Source organism: Glycine soja, chromosome 13 (genome assembly GCF_004193775.1).
Source record: "Glycine soja cultivar W05 chromosome 13, ASM419377v2, whole genome shotgun sequence".
NCBI classification, from domain to species: domain Eukaryota; kingdom Viridiplantae; phylum Streptophyta; class Magnoliopsida; order Fabales; family Fabaceae; genus Glycine; species Glycine soja.
In genome coordinates this window covers 18893415-18912231 of record NC_041014.1, presented here as the reverse complement: position 1 = coordinate 18912231, position 18817 = coordinate 18893415, and the positions used below count along the sequence as shown (strand labels likewise).

The window sequence follows — 18817 nt, the reverse complement described above, 5'->3', positions numbered from 1 at the left end:
ATAATAACTTAACTGAAAATACTAATCATACCTTAATTCATAGAGATAGTTTAGATGCTACCTCTTTTGAGATTTTACTGATAGTGTTGTCAAGAAGATGTTATAAAAGACAATCTACATTTTTGAGAGTCATCCTCCTCACTTTCATAGTTCTTTGTTAAGAGGTTGATCTGTTCTTGCTCTGAGCCTTCAGATGAATCATTATCGTCCCAAGCAATGTAGGCTTTCTTAGTCTTCCTTTCTCCATAATTTTTCTTTTCAGTTTTCTTAGTCCATTTCTCATTTGTTGGACAATTTGCCTTTATATGTCCCGGTTGATTGCACTTGTAACACCTTGGCGTTGGAGAAGTCTCTTGTGATCCCTTATTTTGATTGAAATTTTGAGGTCTTTGATTTCTTCTTGTTTTGATAAATTTGTGAAATCTTTTCACAAAAAGGGAGAAGTCTTCTTCATCATCCGAGTCCTCGTTGTCAATATCTTTTTGGAAGGAGGATGAGGCTTTAAGTGCTATTCCCCTTTTTCTTTTGTCACTTTCTTCATTTTAATTGAGTCCTTGCAATTCCATCATGTTCCTGCAAATTTCCAAATAATGTGGCAAGAGACATACTAGATAGATCTTTAGATTCAGCAATGGCAGTTACCTTTGGCTGCCATTCTCTATTTAGACATCTTAGAACTTTATTTATTAAATCCTCATTTGAAAATGTTTTTCCTAGTGATGCAAGATAATTAACTATGTGAGTGAATCTTTTCTGCATATCTTGTATGTTTTCACTTGTTTTCATCCTAAAAAGTTCATATTCATGGGTTAGAGTATTAATCCTAGATCTCTTAACATCAGTTGTGCCCTCATGTGTGAGTTGAAGTGTGTCCCACATCTCCTTGGCATTTGTACAGTTTGAGACTCTAAAGTATTCATCTATTCCTAGGGCAGAAGTAATGATGTTTTTGGCTATAAGATTATATTGAACTCTTCTTCTATCTTCTTCAGACCATTGATCTCTAGGTTTTTCTATTGTTGTGCTTCCATCTTCTATGGTGGGTACATAAGGTCCTATTTTTATGGCTTCCCAAATGTTTAAATCTATTGATTCAATGAAGATTTGCATACGGATTTTCCCATAGTGATAACCTTCTCCATTAAAGATAGGAGGCCTATTGATGGAATTTCCTTCTGGGAATAAGAAATTTGTTGAGGCCATATTTCTTGAAGTTTCTAAACTTTCTACAAGAAACCTGCTCTGATACCACCTGTTGGACAAGTGGCCTAAGAAAATTTAAGAAGGGGGGTTGAATTAAGATTTCGTTGAATATTCCTAATTGAAAATTTCCCTTTCTTTGATATTCCCTAGATTCAATTATTTCTTTAATTGTAAGTTACTCGAATAACAATTAAGGAGAAGTAAACTTAAAAGAAATATAAATACAATAGAAAGTAAAAGAGATTAAGGAAAGAGAGAATGCAAAACAAGATTTATACTAGTTCGGCCCCAACCCGTGCCTACGTCTAGTCCCCAAGCAACCTGCTTGAGATTTCCACTATCCTTGTAAAATCCTTTACAAGCAATGAACCACAAAGGACTTCCCTCCTTTGTATTCACTGATTACAACCAATAAGTTATTCCTACTTCTTGCAATGAACCCCAAGGAACGTTGGTCCCTTATGTCTAGTGATAACAACCAAGAAGTTATACCCACTTCTTGCAATGAACCCAAAAGACGTTGGTCTTTTGTGTCCAGTGATCAACCAAGAAGCAAATCCTACTTCTTGCAATGAACCCAAGGAACGTTGGTCCCTTGTGTTCAGTGTTTGCAACCAAAAAGACCTTCTCTTGAAAATAGTCACCAAGAGTAGGTCTTTTGAGAAGCTTTTTGTAAGAATGGAGGAGAGGAAAAAGAATAGAATAACACAATTTTTTGCCCAATGAACTTTTCTTGACAAAGCAAGTGTTGAAAAAAAACTCTTAGAAAGATGTTAAGAATAATGTTAATCAGTCTTTTGAAATTCGTGTCATGGTCACATATTTATAGTCATTTGATGGCTCTTGAAGAACCATGTTAAAAGTTGTGACTCTTGGCAAAAACTAATCACTATAAAAGTTGTGACTCTTTGGCAATTTATTTTTCAGAACCAGTCATTGGTAACCGATTACCATTATGGTGTAATTGATTACACAGTTTATTTTATCAAAGGTTGTGACTCTTCATGTTGAAGTTTGAAATCAACGTTCAGAACCACTGGTAATCGATTACAAATATTGTGTAGTCGATTACACCATTTTGAAAAATATTTTTTCACAAGCTGTGACTCTTGAGATTTGAAATTCAACATTCAAAAACATTGGTAATCGATTACCAAAATAGTTTTATAACTATTTTACAAAGTAGTAATCAATTACCAAAACAATTTTATGGTAATCGATTACCAGAGAGTAAAAACTCTGGTCAAAGATTTTTCTTTGAAAAATTCTTTTGGACAAATTGTGTTATTCAATCTTTTCTTTGAAAAATTCTTTTTATACTTATCTTGATGCTTTTCTTGAGGTTCTTGCATATCTTGAGTCATTTCTTGAATCTTCACTTGAATCTTCTTGATTTCTTTAATCTTGTTTGAATGTAACTTTTTAAAAATCTTTGGCATCATCAAAATAATCTTGGAAGCTTTTCTTCTACACTCATTGTCACGAGAGACTTACAAATATAAAAGTGGGATGAAAGGAAAGATAAACGGATTGAAACGGATCGGTCAGAGCTCCAAAAAAAAAATTTCCTTGTATTGGCTTCTTTCCTTTTCTCTACTTTTCTGTTCTGCTTCTTCTATGGTTACTTTGTGCTTAGGAAATCAAATGTTTCATTTCTTTTTATATGCTTCACCAATTGATGGGTCAATCATAACTTTTCTATGCGCTTAGCGCAACACTCATGTTGAGCGCATATGTCCAACTGGATCAAGTGACCACACGCTAAGCCGCAATATGCACGCTTGATCGTGATAGTTGCCTTCTAGTGTGGCTTCTTGCGCTAAGCAGCTTTTTTGGACCGAGCGATTATAACTCACCACTGGAGAATCCCCTTGAATCCTTATTTCCCTAACTAGGGAAGTCCACCAATAGAGGGCATACCTTTGGAAGCTAAGGGCAGCCAAAGGAACCTTCCCTTCCTCACTTGTATGATGGCAAGCAAAGGGTTGCTCAACCTTCATTTTCCAATCTAAATAAGCCTCTACATTGTCCTTGCCGTGGAAGTATAGGAGGTTAATGTTAGCCTCTTGAGGCTTTCTTTCCTTTTTTTTCTCCTATGGGAGTGAGGTCTAGGATGTGACCTATGCCTTCCTCCATAATAGTCACTAAGTTCTTCACATAGGCTCTTGCAAAAGTCATGACTACTATAAGAGACATATTTTTCTTTTATTAACTCTTTCATTATTTTTCCTCTTTCTTCATCTCTTATTTGTTCTCTCTCATCTTGATTTATTTCTATCCTCTCTTTTCCTTTTTCTTTTCTTTCTAGTTTTTCTTGATTTATAATTTTGGTCCAAATATATAGAAAATTCAGTAAAAATTTCAGCTCAAAATTCACAGTGACCAATTCCCATTAATTTTTACAAGTTCGTATGTTCAAGCTGCCAACACCAACGATTTCAACCTAGAAATCAAGAGTAGTGTTTATGTTGCTTAAGGCTTGGATAATTATAATTTGTGTTTTCCTATGCTCAATTGTCTTCAATAACACAATTCAAGAGAGCTTAAGGCTTATTTTGATTCATAAATCTAGCCACAACTCAAAATCCAAGATGTTTTTGAAAACCCAAACTTAACTTAAATTCAACAAAAACTTTTTTCAGCCCATAGAAAATATGCTCCTTTACATTTTGGATATTAAGTTTTCCAAAATATAAAAAAAGAGCCCTGTTTGATTTGTATGGGGGCACAAGAAGAAACATCCCTTAAATTTATACTCTTGTGAGATTTGAGTCAAGTAAGATATGAATTATCATTCTCCTTTGAAGCACACAAATTAGATTAACAATAACAAAAAAGAAAAATTAATCATTTTCTAAATACATTTTTTTATGTATTTAATATTTAATAGTTAATAACTCACTTGGTCTTTTAACTTTATATTTTAGGTTATAATTTGGTCCTTATTTATTAAAAGTTGTAAACTAGTCTCTTAAGCAATGTCTTTTATAACACATATATATCATTTTCGAAACATTGATTTTTTTCAATTTTGAGGCACAACTTTCAACCTTTTTATTAATTTAAGACGTGAAATTTGTTCCATTAGTTTCACTTGCATAAAAAACTATGAAGATCAACTAATGTTTGAAACAAAAAGGATCCTAATACATGATGAATATCACCTAAAAAATGGGTCTCCCAAGCAACAAAAAGGGATTATGTATATTAGATTTTTTAGTTGTTTAACTGTTCATCGGATATGCTTAATTTGATACAACTTTCATCTTGTTTATGTCATTTTTTTTGCCCAAAATTAGTTAGGTTTCTTATTTTTCATGTGTGTGAATCAAATAGGACAAGTTTCACATCTTAATGTTTAATGCTTAATTTAATATTTAATATTTTTCATGTGTGGTGAATGTATAGTATTTAATGTTTAATGCTTCATAGTTAATATTTAATCTTTAATATTTATTATTAATATTTAATGTTTAATGTTTAATGTTTAATGTTTAATGTTTAATGTTTAATATTTAATATATAATATTTAGTCTTAATATTTAATATTTATTAATTAGCATTTAATATTTATTACTTAATATTTAATATTTATTAATTAGCATTTAATATTTATTACTTAGCATTTCTTGTTTATTGGTTACTATTAAATAATTTAATAATATAATATACATCGATAAAATGGTTTTCTATCTAAAATAACATTAAGGCAATAGGCGAATGTTTAATATTTAATATTAATGTTTAATATTTAATGCTTAATATTTATTTCTTAATATTTAATATTTATTACTTAATATTTATTTTTTAACAATTAATATAAATAATTTAATAATATAAATATACTTGTATAAAATGGTTTTAATTTGAATGAAGAAAACTTTGTTAGGAACTCAATTTGCTATTTTTTTCTCTTCCTTGTTGATATATTTCTCTCTGTTAAAATAGAAAAAGAAGAAAAAAAAAAGAGAACATAAAAAACACTCCTAATAGTGTGCTTGAAAAACCAACAAGGTTAAAAGAGGTTTTAGGAGGGTGAGTGTGTTCAACAATTATAAGACTCTTGAAACAAAAGTTATGGCTTCTGAAGAGAAAAAGTTAGAAAATCAGCTTTTAAAAGTGGGAAACAAGCTCTTAAAACCTCCATCATCTACCAATGGTCTACTCTATCTTTTGAATGTAAGCAACTATTCACTTTTTTATTATTTTTTTTTTGTGTAATATGCGTTTTCATTATGATTTTTCAATTTGTAATTTTTTTTTGCATCATTTGTTCGCTTATTCTATTAAGGTTTCAAGAATCAATTTTCAGTCGTAGGTGATATGTTTGTTGTGTGTTTCTTGAATGGTGGTGTTGGCTTTGGTTTTGCCTTAATTAATAGCATCACTTTTGTTTGTAATTGCCACTATCTAACCAAAGTGCCCAAATCTACCCTAATTGCACCACTTTCAAGGTTTTAATCACAATCATGATTTTTTTTTTGTGTACCTTAATATTGTGAGAAATTGAGGTAGATTTGATCCCTTTGGTTAGATAGTGGAAAATATTTATGTTTTTCCTAATGGTTTATACCGACTTTTGCTCCTTATATATGCATGATTTGTAAGCTATTAGGAATTCTAGGATTTTTAATTGGAGAATAATTTGTTTCCGAAATGTTCAACAACGACACCATAACTGCATCACTTCCAAGGTTTTAGATAATGATTGCAAATTTGTTATGTTCCTTGATTTTGTAAGAAATCGTGAGTAAGTGTTTTATATTGCAAGAAACTATGGGCAAATGCAACAATAATTCTAGTGATGGACTCTCAAACTCAAGAACTTAATGTTGCAATTGAAATTGTAGTCACAAATCATTTTTTAAATCCTTATTATAAATTGTTACAAAAACATAAATATTCTTTAATATCCAATAGAAGTGATAAAGGATTTTAAAAATAGTTTGGAAGTGCAATTTTGATCATCAAGGTTTTTGGGGTTTAACCATAATTATGGTCATTAGTCATATTTACCTGTAATATCAAGGAATGTGACAATAATTGCAATATAAAACTTTGTTTTATACAAATTTTTATTGTTTATACTTGATCCATAATTTGTTTGTAAGTTTGATTGATTTTTTAATTTCAGAATAATTTGTTTGTAAATCTTGAATGGTGATGCACGAGATGAAGTGTAAATACATTGAATTCATAAATTAACTTAATGATAAATGAGTTTGGTAGATGAATTTATTTTTAAATGAACTAAGGTTTAATTGAAATAATATTTAATCTGCATTGTGTTGAGATGGGTTGCCTTTGACATTAATCTTCTTGATTGTTCATGTCTGCATAAGGAATTGCAAATTATTTTAGATGTTGGCTAGAATTAACTAAATAAGCTAAACATGTGGTATAATTGGGAAAATTGAATTGAAAGTTGATCTTGAGTTTATCATTTTTTATTACACACACACACACAAATATATATATATATATATATATATATTAAAGTTTCATGTAATTGCTTGTGTTTCTCTCACTTGTTATTGTTTATAAATTCTTTTTTTTTTGCATACCTAATACATAAGTACTCATCTTAGATGTCTAGTTTGAGATTTTTCACCCTTATTCACTACATTCATAACTTTTTTTTTTTTTTTTCTGAATTGCTGATGTTGTATATATGTTTTTTGGGATAATTTTTACAATTAGTTTAAGTATTTGAAAATCATTGTTTAACTTTATTTGTTAACTAGTCGCATTTTCTTAGTACTACAAGGGTTTGAAGTACTTTTAAGCTCAATAATGTCTATTAACATTCATGAAAGTCTTAAAGTGTACTTTTAACATTATGAATGACCAAAATATTAATCACATTTCTTGATCTTACTTTTCTTAAAAATAAATTGCAGCGGGTTAAGAGTCTCTTAGAAAGGGTTGAACAATCACCAACTAAATCTTTACAGGATGCTCTATCACCATCTTTGAAAGCGTTAATTGGTGATGCCCTTTTAAGGCATGCCGATATTGAGGTTAAAGTTACAGTTGCCTCTTGTGTAATTGATATAGTAAGAATCTCTGCACCTGAAATACCTTATGATGATGATCAAATGAAGGTGTGTACAATTATATTATACTACAAGTTTATTGATTTCTATCGTTATGTTTACAAAGTATATATGTTGACTTTATGGATGTCATTTTCGTGCAGGAGGTCTTTCGATTAATTACATCATCATTTGAAAATTTACATGATAAGTTAAGCAAATCATATACAAAAAGGACTTTTATTCTTAATGTTGTTTCAAAATTCAGGGTATCCATGATAATGTTGGATCTTGAATGTGATGATCTAATTTTGGAGATGTTTCAGCATTTCTTGAAGGAAATAAGGTAGGAATTGTTGCATACGAGCCCAACATCAAATGAGATTTTGATTCTTTGTTATCATTTTTGCTTTATTTACTTTATATATTGTATAATCACTAAGAATATGATCTACATAGTTATATTCGGTGCGCAATTGCTTTAAATGTGTATTATTAGGGTTAATGTTCCACCTGGTTCTATATTGATCTTAATGTTTCTTTGGTGGTTTATGTCTCTCCTTCCTTTTATGTAACATTAGTGTGATATTATTGCACTCAATCATTATATTCTTGGTAGAATGTGAAAAATATTAGAGAGGTAGCTAATTGAGTACAATTAGTTAAACTTTTGATTATAGGAATTACATTTATAGTAGTAGCTGAAATTAAGTGTGTTTTTTAATTATTGTTTGAAGTTAATATGAATTAATATTAGATTTGATAATTATAGTGTGCTACATATTGATGCTTATTTTATATGCATTTTCTTTCTTTTTTCTTAATACCATGCAACTCATGTATTGATTTGAGAAAATGATATCTTCCATACTTTTAAGTTAGAAGCAAAATTGGTGGTCATGGTTCTAACCAAGTACGCTTGAAAATTTTAGGTATCATCATCCAATGAGTGTTTTTTCAGACATGAAATCCATAATGGTCCATACTTTTGAGGAAAGTAATGATAGCTTCCCAACAAACTTGCTTTCTCCAATCTTAGCAAGTGTAAAGAAAAACAATGAGGTTGGAGTTGGCAATTGTTTCTATGCAAATATTAATTACAAAATTGAATCATTTTTCATTGTCAATTTCTTATTGTAGTCATTCTCTCTATTAATGATTCAGGAAGTTTTGCCAATTGCTCGAAGGTTAGCGGAGAGTGTTCTTGAAAGTTGTGCAACCATACTTAGACCTTATTTAAAGCAAGTAGTGAATACATTGGGTATTTCCTTGGATGATTATAGTGATGTTCTAGTTTCAATATGCCAAGAAAAAATTGGTAGCTTGAAGCAAAATGATGAATTTCTTACTAACGATCACATGGTAAATTTTCTTGTTTACATATTAATTTGTAAATATTTCCTAGCTAATAAAATTTCAAGATGAGATGACTTGTGATCAACTTTACTTTTGGTTTAGGAAGATGAAATTGAATCAAGAAAAGAGTTAGTAGAAGAATCAACACAGGTGTATTATTTTATGTCCATTTTTTCCTTTTGTTCTATATTTATCCTCCAATGTTGGATATAGGAATATTTCAATTTTTTATTATGATTGATCAAGTGTATGAGAATTTGAAAGAACTTGCACCACCTCAACAGGATAAACCTATCTCTTTAAAATTGTTGGAGGCTTCTAAGAGTTCAAATCTTACTATTGAGAAGGAACCCAAGAAATTGATTGACTTTAGAGAGGGTACTAAGGATATGGATAAGGTATTTTTCATGCATGCTTTAAAACTTTTTAGAAGTTATTATCTATTTATATCATTCAAACATGATATTAGGTTTATGTGTGTATTTTTTTGAAAAAAAAATCATCAATTAATCAACTAATCTTTAGAGGAACCTCCCAAGACAAATTTGAAGTGAAAACACTTTCCTGGAAAACATTTTTATGTATCATGTTTCTATGTTTATAAAATTATGAAGAACTTCATGTTACATTCATTAGAATGCTTTCCCTTTTGGAAAATCCTTTAGGCAACTTTGTTTTGTATGGTAGACTTCTATAAAAATCTTATTATATTGATAATTTTCATTTGTTAGCAGTTCCAAAACCTACAATTTTGACTATTTCTTCCTAATTGTGAAGTATCTCACTTTGATGGCTAATATTCTTGTTGTTATCTTAGATGTCTAATACCAAAGCATATGGTGCAAAACTTGTTGGTACACGTGTTAAGGTTTGGTGGCCAGATGATAAAATGTAAGTACATGTGCTTTCTTTATTTTGTGACATGTGACTAAGATTTTTTGTAAAGCAGGGACTAAAGATAAGGAGTGTTGTATGTGTGTGTGTGTGCATGTGTGTGCACACTCAAGCATTTACTTGTAACTTGTACATGTTGTGTACCTAATCGCATAAATTGTTTCTTCATTGGTATGTTGTTACAATATCTTTTAATAGTGCATGTATGTATTCGCTCAAGCATTTACTTGTAATTTATTAATTTTGCATATTTGGCTGACAAGTATGTGGTTGCATGGTCTTTTAGGTTTCTTATCCATATTAATGTTAACTTGGGTGGCAATTACATTATAATTCTATTTAAATGTGCACAGACACACATATGCACACTCACTCACACTAGAGTTTGTCGATAATGAAGCCATCATTGTGGTTGTTGCCATTTTCCATAAATTGTAATTTTTTGCACTCAATTGAACATATTTTTATCCTTATAAAAACAAGGTAATTTGTTGCGCACACACACAACACTATCACATGCATATTATTTCTATAATTACATTACGTTTTATTTTGGGTGAATTAATAGTATAGAAATATAAATTATATATTCTTGTTGACACATAACCTTTTGTAGGTTTTATGAAGGTGTTGTCAGTTATTTTTATGCCCCTCGTAACATGCATAAGGTGATTTGATAGCTCTACTATGATCTCTATACCCTCCATTCTTTTATATGTATCATAGTAGAACATTTTAACTTTTGTTATATTGCTTTACCCATTTTAATAATAATGTGTTTTCTACAACGGAAAACTCAAAATTGCTTAATTAATTATATGTTTAACTTGTCATTACCACTATCCTTTTTATTCTCTTATAATAATTCTCTCTATTTTAGATTGTGTATGATGATGGTGAAGAGGAATATGTAATTCTTAAAGAGGAAAAATGGAAAATAATTAAAACTAGTGATAATCTAGACACGGTGAGTCTCTCTACCTTAACCTTTATAGATTTTTCCTACATGTCTATCATTGACAAATATTTCTTTTGACAGGGTGAAGGAACTTATTGCACGTGTCATGATGCTTTGAAAGATTTGTAGGTGTTGCTTATTATTGATATCATTTAATATAAAAGATGTTTCTTTCCTTTTATTTTTTGAACAATTATCTTAAAATTATTTTGTTCTATGTGTGTTACCCTTTTATGAATAGTGCTGGCTAGGGGTGTTAAAAAAACTAGTTTGAATTGAACCGGATTGTAACCGAACCTAAATCGAATTGGTTTTTTCTCGAACTAGTTTAAGAAAAAATGAGTGTACTATTTTATAAAACCAATTCAGTTAACTGAATTATTTCTACAAAACCAGTTTAGTTAACCGAATTGATTTTTATTGAAATATTTTTTATTTGAAATAAATAGTTCAAAAACTAGTTCGAAATTGATTTGACTCTTAAAATCGGTTTAAAATTGGATAAAAATTAGTTTAGTCTAGAACCAATTTTTTAAAATTAGTTCAGTTTTGAACTAGTTTTTAAATCAATTTGACTATTTGAAATAAAATCGAACCGATTAAAATAGTTTGAAACCAATTCGGTTCGGTTTTTTTACCGAACTACATTTTGACACCCCTAGTGTTGGCATTTATCCATGATCTATTTGGTTGGTTGTTTTATTGTTGTATGTACAAATATGTTTTAGCCTATGCTTCAAGCATAATTAAAAAAATTCCTCATATGATTTTTCCTATGGCATAGTTTTAAGCAAATGATTTGAATTTGGTTTTCAATTTGTCAATTCAATTGTGGTGTTGCTATGTTGTGTGTTATGATGTTATAGCTATTATGTGTGCCTATTAAAGTTAAGCTATTATTTATGCAAATAGAAAACACCACAAGAATAAAAGCCTTGTGTAATTTCATGTGAATGTGGTTATTAATGTTGAGTGCAATAAAATCATTGACCTTACCTAAACTATTTTAAAATTTGAATAGTATAGTATATTGAGCATTGCTTTAGAAATTGGGTTTTATATCATAAAAGATTCAATCAGATATGACCAATTTATTTTTGTATGTAGTGATTTTGCTTTGTAGTTATGTATATATGTTCATCTTTTGAGTTTGACCTTCCTTAGTTCACATTTTTATATGATTATATCAGGTCGCCTAAAAAGAGAAAGCGAACAAATAGGTATTTTTCTTTTAAAAGGCTTGTGAATGACATGAATTGGTATCTATTTGATATCTCATTTTGTTTACTTTACTTTCTAGCAATGGTGGAGCCTCTTCATGTAAATCAAAAAGGGTATCCAAAAAGTCTGACAACTCAGATGATGGCAGCGCAACTAGTCGTAAGTAGAACATGATTTTATTAATTGCATGTATAACTGATTTAAGTTAATTACAAGAGTAAATACTCATTTTCATCCCTGAAAGTGTGGGGCACTGGCAAATTCATTTTTGAAAGATGAAAAATTAAAATTTAGTCCCTAAAAGTGTAAAAAATGCAACAAATTTAGTCATTTTGATGACAAATTAGTCCATCTACATTTTGATTAAGGCCACGTGAGCAAACATTTTGTGACATTTTTGTTCCGACATGCCACGTAGGCGGTTTCATTAACGTTAGTGGATGAAAATTAATTAAGGGGTGAATTTGTCATACTTTTTACACTTTCAAGGACTAAATTTTAAATTTTATCTTTTAAGGACGAACTAGTCAGCAGAAAAAAAGGCTATTTACCATTAATTTAATTTAAAATCTTGAATGAAATTAATTAATCAATGTGTATTTGGTGATTTATTTTTATGTGTATGTGTTTGGTGAGTTTGAGTGAGTTTGAGCCCAAGAGGATGAGTTTTGGGTCATGAAAGGTATAGGTGGTGTTTTTAGTAGAATCATGGGTGTGAAAGGAATTCTAAAGTTTTTAAAACTCATCTCTAACCCTTGCAAAGTATTAAACATTGTCACAACTCTCACTCACACTTTGTTCTTCTTCCCTTAGTAAAACTCATTCCCTAGAGGTTGGAGAGCTTGATTCATTTCACTCAAAAGGATTTATTTTTCTTTTGAAGTCCCACAGCTGAGCTTTGAAGTGGTGACCTAATCTTCTTCTCACCTTGTTCTTCACTTCATTTTCTTTCTCTTGAAGCAACCAAGAAGGTTCCATGGAAATCATTAGTCGTGATTCAAATTTATGATTTGAGGGTGTTTTGGGTTTGGTTTGTTGTCTCCATAGTATTAGCAGATAGTTTGGTGAAGGAAAGCTTTTCCTTTGGACTCAAAGCTCCCCCTTTTGTTTTTATTTCTTTATAAAGGTAATTCATTTGAATTTTAATAGGATATGGAAGTTCATCCTAACTTTGAGATGATTTTTGATGAGTTGTTACTTCAAAAATGATTTTTTATTGCTTTGAATCTGGTAAACTCTGTATTTTGTATTGTTGAGATGTTTGGGGATCTTTGGGAAGTCATTGGAAGGTGTTATGCCCATTTGAAAGCTTTAGGGACATTCCACTTAAGTAGATGAGCACATTTTTTTTTCTAGGCACATGATATTTCGGTGCCAGCTTAAGTTGCCGGTTAAGGCCAACCTTAAGGTAGGTATGCTAGGTACAACTTTTCTTTAAACCATGACTTCCAAAGGTGATCAATTGAGTTTTTGATTTATCGTATGAGTAATTATAAAAGGTTTAAAGCTATATTAAATTAATATAATGTAATTTACATTCATATAAGGTTTATGGTATTTTGAGGTTAAGAACCTAGTGTTAGAGGTTTTTGTGGTGGCTAATGTCAAATGGGCCTATAGAATAGACTGGTGAGCGTATCCCTATAGAGGTTAAGGTCTTTACATGCCTTTTTGAGGTGATTCACTACCCACACTCATTTATTTTCGATACAACCACACTACCTCCACAATATTAACTCGAGTCTCCCCCAATGATTAGAGAGTAGACTATTTTAAGGGGCGCTAGCATAATTCACTCAAAAGGTGAAAATATCTTAGGTAAAGTGTCAACATGGCATAATGTAAATCATGAATATATGCATTTGAATTTTATGACTTCAAAAATGCTTGTTTGATTGATGATTAGTGGAAAAAAATGTTATTGATGCTGATGGTTCTCAAATATCTTTGGAAGTTAAATATTTATATTTATGTATTCCTTTGTATATTATGTATGTTTTTAAAATAATCAGCATACCCTTGCTTTTTTGTTGAACTGTCATGATCATTTTACTTAACTTGCTTTACAGGGAGTAAATAATGATGTAGCTTTTGAGGAGCATGTCAGTCATGGTTGAAGTGGACTTGGGGCCAAGGTTTAAACCTCGGTCTTTTGATTTGATGTCGTAGTAGGGGACCAACTTAGGAAATAGATGTCATCTTTTGGATATGTTGTATTTATTGCCTTAAGGGAACCCTTAAACCTTGATTATTTGCTTTCAATTGTAGTGCTCTATAACACAAAACCATTATGCTTTGAAATATATCCATCACGGAATTGATGTTTATGTGGTATGTTTAGGTTGCAAAAACTTATGAGTGTTTTCCTTAATTAAATTAATTTAAGAGATTTAAAAGAACTTAAAATGGATCTTTCTACATGATAGTTTAAAGTGTTTCATGAGACGACTTGTAGGAGTTGTATACATAAGGATATTTTTTTATGTGGCTTGTATTTTTCCTTTCAAGTTTTGATGTACTTGTATGCTTCAAGGGTGCTAATAAATATTTATTTTTTTGGAACATGTACCTTGTTTGGGATTATATGTGAAGAGTTTTATTCTAATAGGTGTAATATTTTGGTTTATGTTTTAATTCATGTACTCTAATGTAGTTGGTGTGTAAAACTTCCTTGCTATATAAAATCTAGACATAGGTTATGGTAATACACCCTAGGGTGCTACAAAATGAATGCATGAGATTACATGTATAGTGATGTAGCCAATGAATGCTTAACTTGTGGAATTGTTGACAAGGGAAAACCATAAGGGCACGACCGCCATCATGTAAAAAATATTAAATCCTCAAGAACCGCAAGTTTGGCTTAGCAACTAAAGAATTTCAAATTAAATAAAAAAGAGAAAGAATTAAAATTAATCATTGGTTTGAGGAATTAAGTTGAGAATCAAATTGAAATAAAATTAATTGAATTGGGGAAATTCAATAATGAGAAAACTTCCAAGATTAAGAGTTCACACCATGACTTTCTATTGATTCTATTGACTAAATCTTTTTTACTTTTATGCTCTCATTGGTTCTCTATGAAGGTGAATTAACTTAAGATAACCTTCATTCACTTTCAAGATATGAAGTTGTATCTAATTGAATTAACTCCTACTTTTTTGGTAGCTATGTTCAAATAAATCCATTAAGTTCCTAGTCAATTCTTGAGTCCTCAAAGGGTTAAAAATACTTTTGTATTTTAATTCCTAAGTTCCCTCCTTATGATTCCAAGAATTAGGTTCACCTTTAGGTTCTTCCCTAAACATCTAAACCTATGAAAAATAGTGATCAAACAGCTAGCACAAATAAATTCAATAGGAAAGAAATCAAGAAAAATCCAACAAAAAACATAAAAAAATTACTTCAATTAAACATCAATAGGGTCATGGGCTAAGCCCCAATCCTAGAATAAGAAAAAACTACCCACTTATAGCATAACAAGAATAAATAATGAATAGTTTATTCAAAAAGAAATTAAGAATTAAGTTAAACTATATTTTTAATTATAAAAGTTAACCAATTATGGAAATTCATGAGGAGAAACTAAATTAGTATCTCTTAATAATAATAGTTACTTAGGTGGTCAATTTCTTGTTGCAATAGAACCCTTTATGAACTAAATCTTTTAAGGGTTTACTATATTTTTTTGTCCTCAAACTTTGAGAATTTTTGTTTTTAGTCCCTAAATAATTTTTATTTTTTTAGTCCCTTAACTTTTACTTCATCGTTTATTTTAGTCCCTTAATGAGAAAAAACTTTTAAGAAGCAAACTCATACGGTTCCTTATCCTAAATGTGTTTTGTTTAGGAACGTGTACCTAATACACCTTTAAGGAAAAACTCATCAATGAGCTCCCTTACAGAAGATATTTACAAACTCTCTATGGTGAGATGAATTTGGTTCTAAGGTCCTAAAGAGTCTGGGCTAATGAATATTCGTATCAAAAGCTGATGATATATATGTAAAATTTGGCTTTTGATCTATACCCTTTTATATCCTATTTTCCTTTCTAGAAAATAACTTTAGTTGTACTTTAACATTCATAAATAGAGTCGTGAAGATGATTGTTGCTCATTTTGTTAAGAGTCTTGGAGGCCAAGGAGATCTGTTGTGAGTTGTCTTCATCAACATAGTTGGTTCCTCCTTCCTTAGTTGGAACAACTTGAACACAACTTAAATTCAAAATTATGGTATTTGGTGCATGTTGTTGTTAGTGGCTCATGACTTCTTCTTTCTTCAACACAGTCATTGGTTTGGGACAGAAAGTGAGTATTTTGTGGGTTAGTTTTCCTCCTTTTTGTTACCATTGTAGATATATTTGAAACTTCATTTCTTGTCTTTGGTTGCCTTGTTGATGTAGGACTTGTTCGTGACTAGTTCTCTCTTCAATTTGGTTTATGTCTGTAGAAGAGTTCATCGCTATAAATGGCATTGCCTCAGTACAATATTGCATTGGATTTTCCTTTATAGCTTTTGGTGCGATCTTCTGAATTGTGTACCCACATCTTTCTATACTATGATCTTCTGCATTGCATCTTCTAATGATCCTTAAGAGTTAAGTCATGTGTAGCTTCTAATTGTGATGAAAGTTTTGCTTCTGTTGCTATATTAGAAGCTATTAGAATCTTGCTTGCATATGTTGAAGTGACAAAAATAAAACAAAAAGAGGGGGTTGAATTGTGTTTTCACAAACTTAGACATTTTTTTATAACAACTTCTAATTATTATATATGCTTACAAATCAATCTTTCTTTTTACAACTATTTTTTTTTTGTAATTAATGTACTCCTAGCACTAAATTATTAACTAGAATTTGTTTCAATGGATTCCAGCAAATTAATAGGACTAGTACAGAGAAAGGAAAGAAAGAGGGGGAAAATATGAATCTTTATTGATGATGTTACAGTCCACCAAGATTTCAGCAAAAGATAGAAATTTCAGCAAAAGATTAAATGAATTTAAAATTTTAGCACTTGCATCAACTACGAAGTACAACATCATTGATTAGTGTACTCCATAACAGGTCTTAAAGGATGGAAAAGAATACCCAAAAAAAGAAGGTTGCAATAGTTGCTTTCATTTAAAATTTCTATTTACATGTTTCCATTATGTGTGTATGTGCATACATGTGATTTCTTATACAACACACACATCCATCTTGCAAGCCCCAACACTATTTAGATTCTCCATGCCGTTGAAGTGCCTGATTTTGCTCTTATGCAGTTGCCAATTATTGTTATTATTCTTAAGAACAACTAAACTTATACAAAATTCAGATTACCATTTCAAACATTTTTTTAAAGTTATGACTGAAATTTCTAACAATTAATTTATTCCTTCCAACAAATTAACGAAAACTAATTTTAATAGATTCATGCAAACTAAATCAAATTTTGTCACACCATTTAACCTTATCAAATTTCAATAAATATTAATGATGTTTTTACATGTGCAGTAATGCTTCATTCAAGCAAACAAGATAGAAGTTTCGGCAAGATTCCTTTAAAGAACTCCCAATACATGCTTCATATCTGCAGTAATATTAATGAGTTCTGGTCTTTTGGGATATGTAATATTAATGATGTTTTTACATCTGCGGTAATGCTTCATATCAATCTAGCTAGTAGCTTACATCATCATGACTCTCATGCATAGAAAAGAGCGAGAAAGGGACTCTAATCTTACAAAATTAAAGCTCACGCGCTTCTTGCAGAGCATATGTTAGAGAAGAAAATCAAGTCCAAATATATAAAAAAAATGTGAAAATGATCATTGAAGAGAAATAAGTCACGGGTTACAAGTCAACAACCTCTAGTGCATGCATCACAAGAATCATATAACCTCTGGACTTGGAGTTGATAGAAAGTAGTAATATATACCCAACATTTCGAAAGACTTGTGCAAAAACAAAAACTTTCAATTGGCAAATGATGGAGACCTTTTTTATTCACAAGTACATTCCACGCCGGAATTGAACTGAACTCTGTCAAATTGTAGCTATTTTTTTTTTACTATATATATGTATTTAGCATGAGGAAGTTTTGTTCAATAAAAATGTTTGTGTATTAATGTATCTAACTCACTCAGTTGATTGATCAGATCCACAAATATTGTAAATTTTGATACCTATTTTTAATTCGTGCATATAAAAAAAAAAAAGACCAGAACATAACCCAAAAGACCAAAACTCCCAATACATAACCCAAAAAGAATAAAAATTCAGTCTACATATCACAGGCTCATTCAGTCCAAATTCACATTTTAGGTCAAATGCAAGTTGAATCTTCAGCAAAAATCTAAAACAAGCATACTCAAATAGTACATAAATTACTATTGAGCAAAAAATTAGCATAGAAGTGTACATTGGAGTTGTAGTTGCAGTTGCAGTTGCATAGTAGTGTATTCACATTGGTGGTAAAACATGCTTTCCACCATTTTTCTTTAAATTTTTTAATAACCTTCCTAATGCTACAGAGTTGCAGTTGCAGTTGCATTCACATTGGAAGTCTAATGACACAATAAACTGCCACATGTACTTCCTAACACTCAGTCATGTAAGTTGCCGACATGGTGCACCCACAAATACAACAACCTCATGCACTGCTAGAACTAGCATATCTTCTAGGCTCATGCTGAGACAAACAAATCAAACATGCTATGCTAGTTACAGGTGTTTGATAGCATATCTTCTAGGCTGAATGCATGATCATATCATGAGGCATTATCAAACACAGTTTTTTGTACGTCAAATTATATGCACACTGCATGAAATTTGCATAAATTAAGTTTCTAGTCCCCACAACCCTTCAAGATCCTAATACACTTTCTTTTTCATAAATCCAGAAGGTAGGACCCCTGTTATCTACAACGTTGATTCTTAAGAAAATTCTCTAAGACAACACCCCATATGTCATTTGGTCCCATGACTCCTATCTGTGATGTCCCATTTTCACTAATAATTTAAGTACCCAATTAATGGTTTTTTGCATATCTTTTTATCTATATATATTCATGGCTGCAAGCATTAAGGACCAACACAAATCATTCGCATCATAAACTGTTCAAAATTCAAAATTCTCAAGACTTCTGTTAAACCATTCTCTACACA

The 18817-nt window shown here is 30.6% G+C and overlaps 1 long non-coding RNA gene across 1 annotated transcript; it reads left to right on the top strand.

The window, feature by feature from the left end:
* Positions 1-11592: 11592 nt before the first annotated feature.
* On the top strand, positions 11593-13955 carry LOC114382182. The gene is made up of 3 exons (XR_003660204.1): positions 11593-11666; positions 11747-11826; positions 13737-13955. It is a non-coding gene; the product is annotated as an uncharacterized LOC114382182 (long non-coding RNA).
* Positions 13956-18817: the final 4862 nt, after the last annotated feature.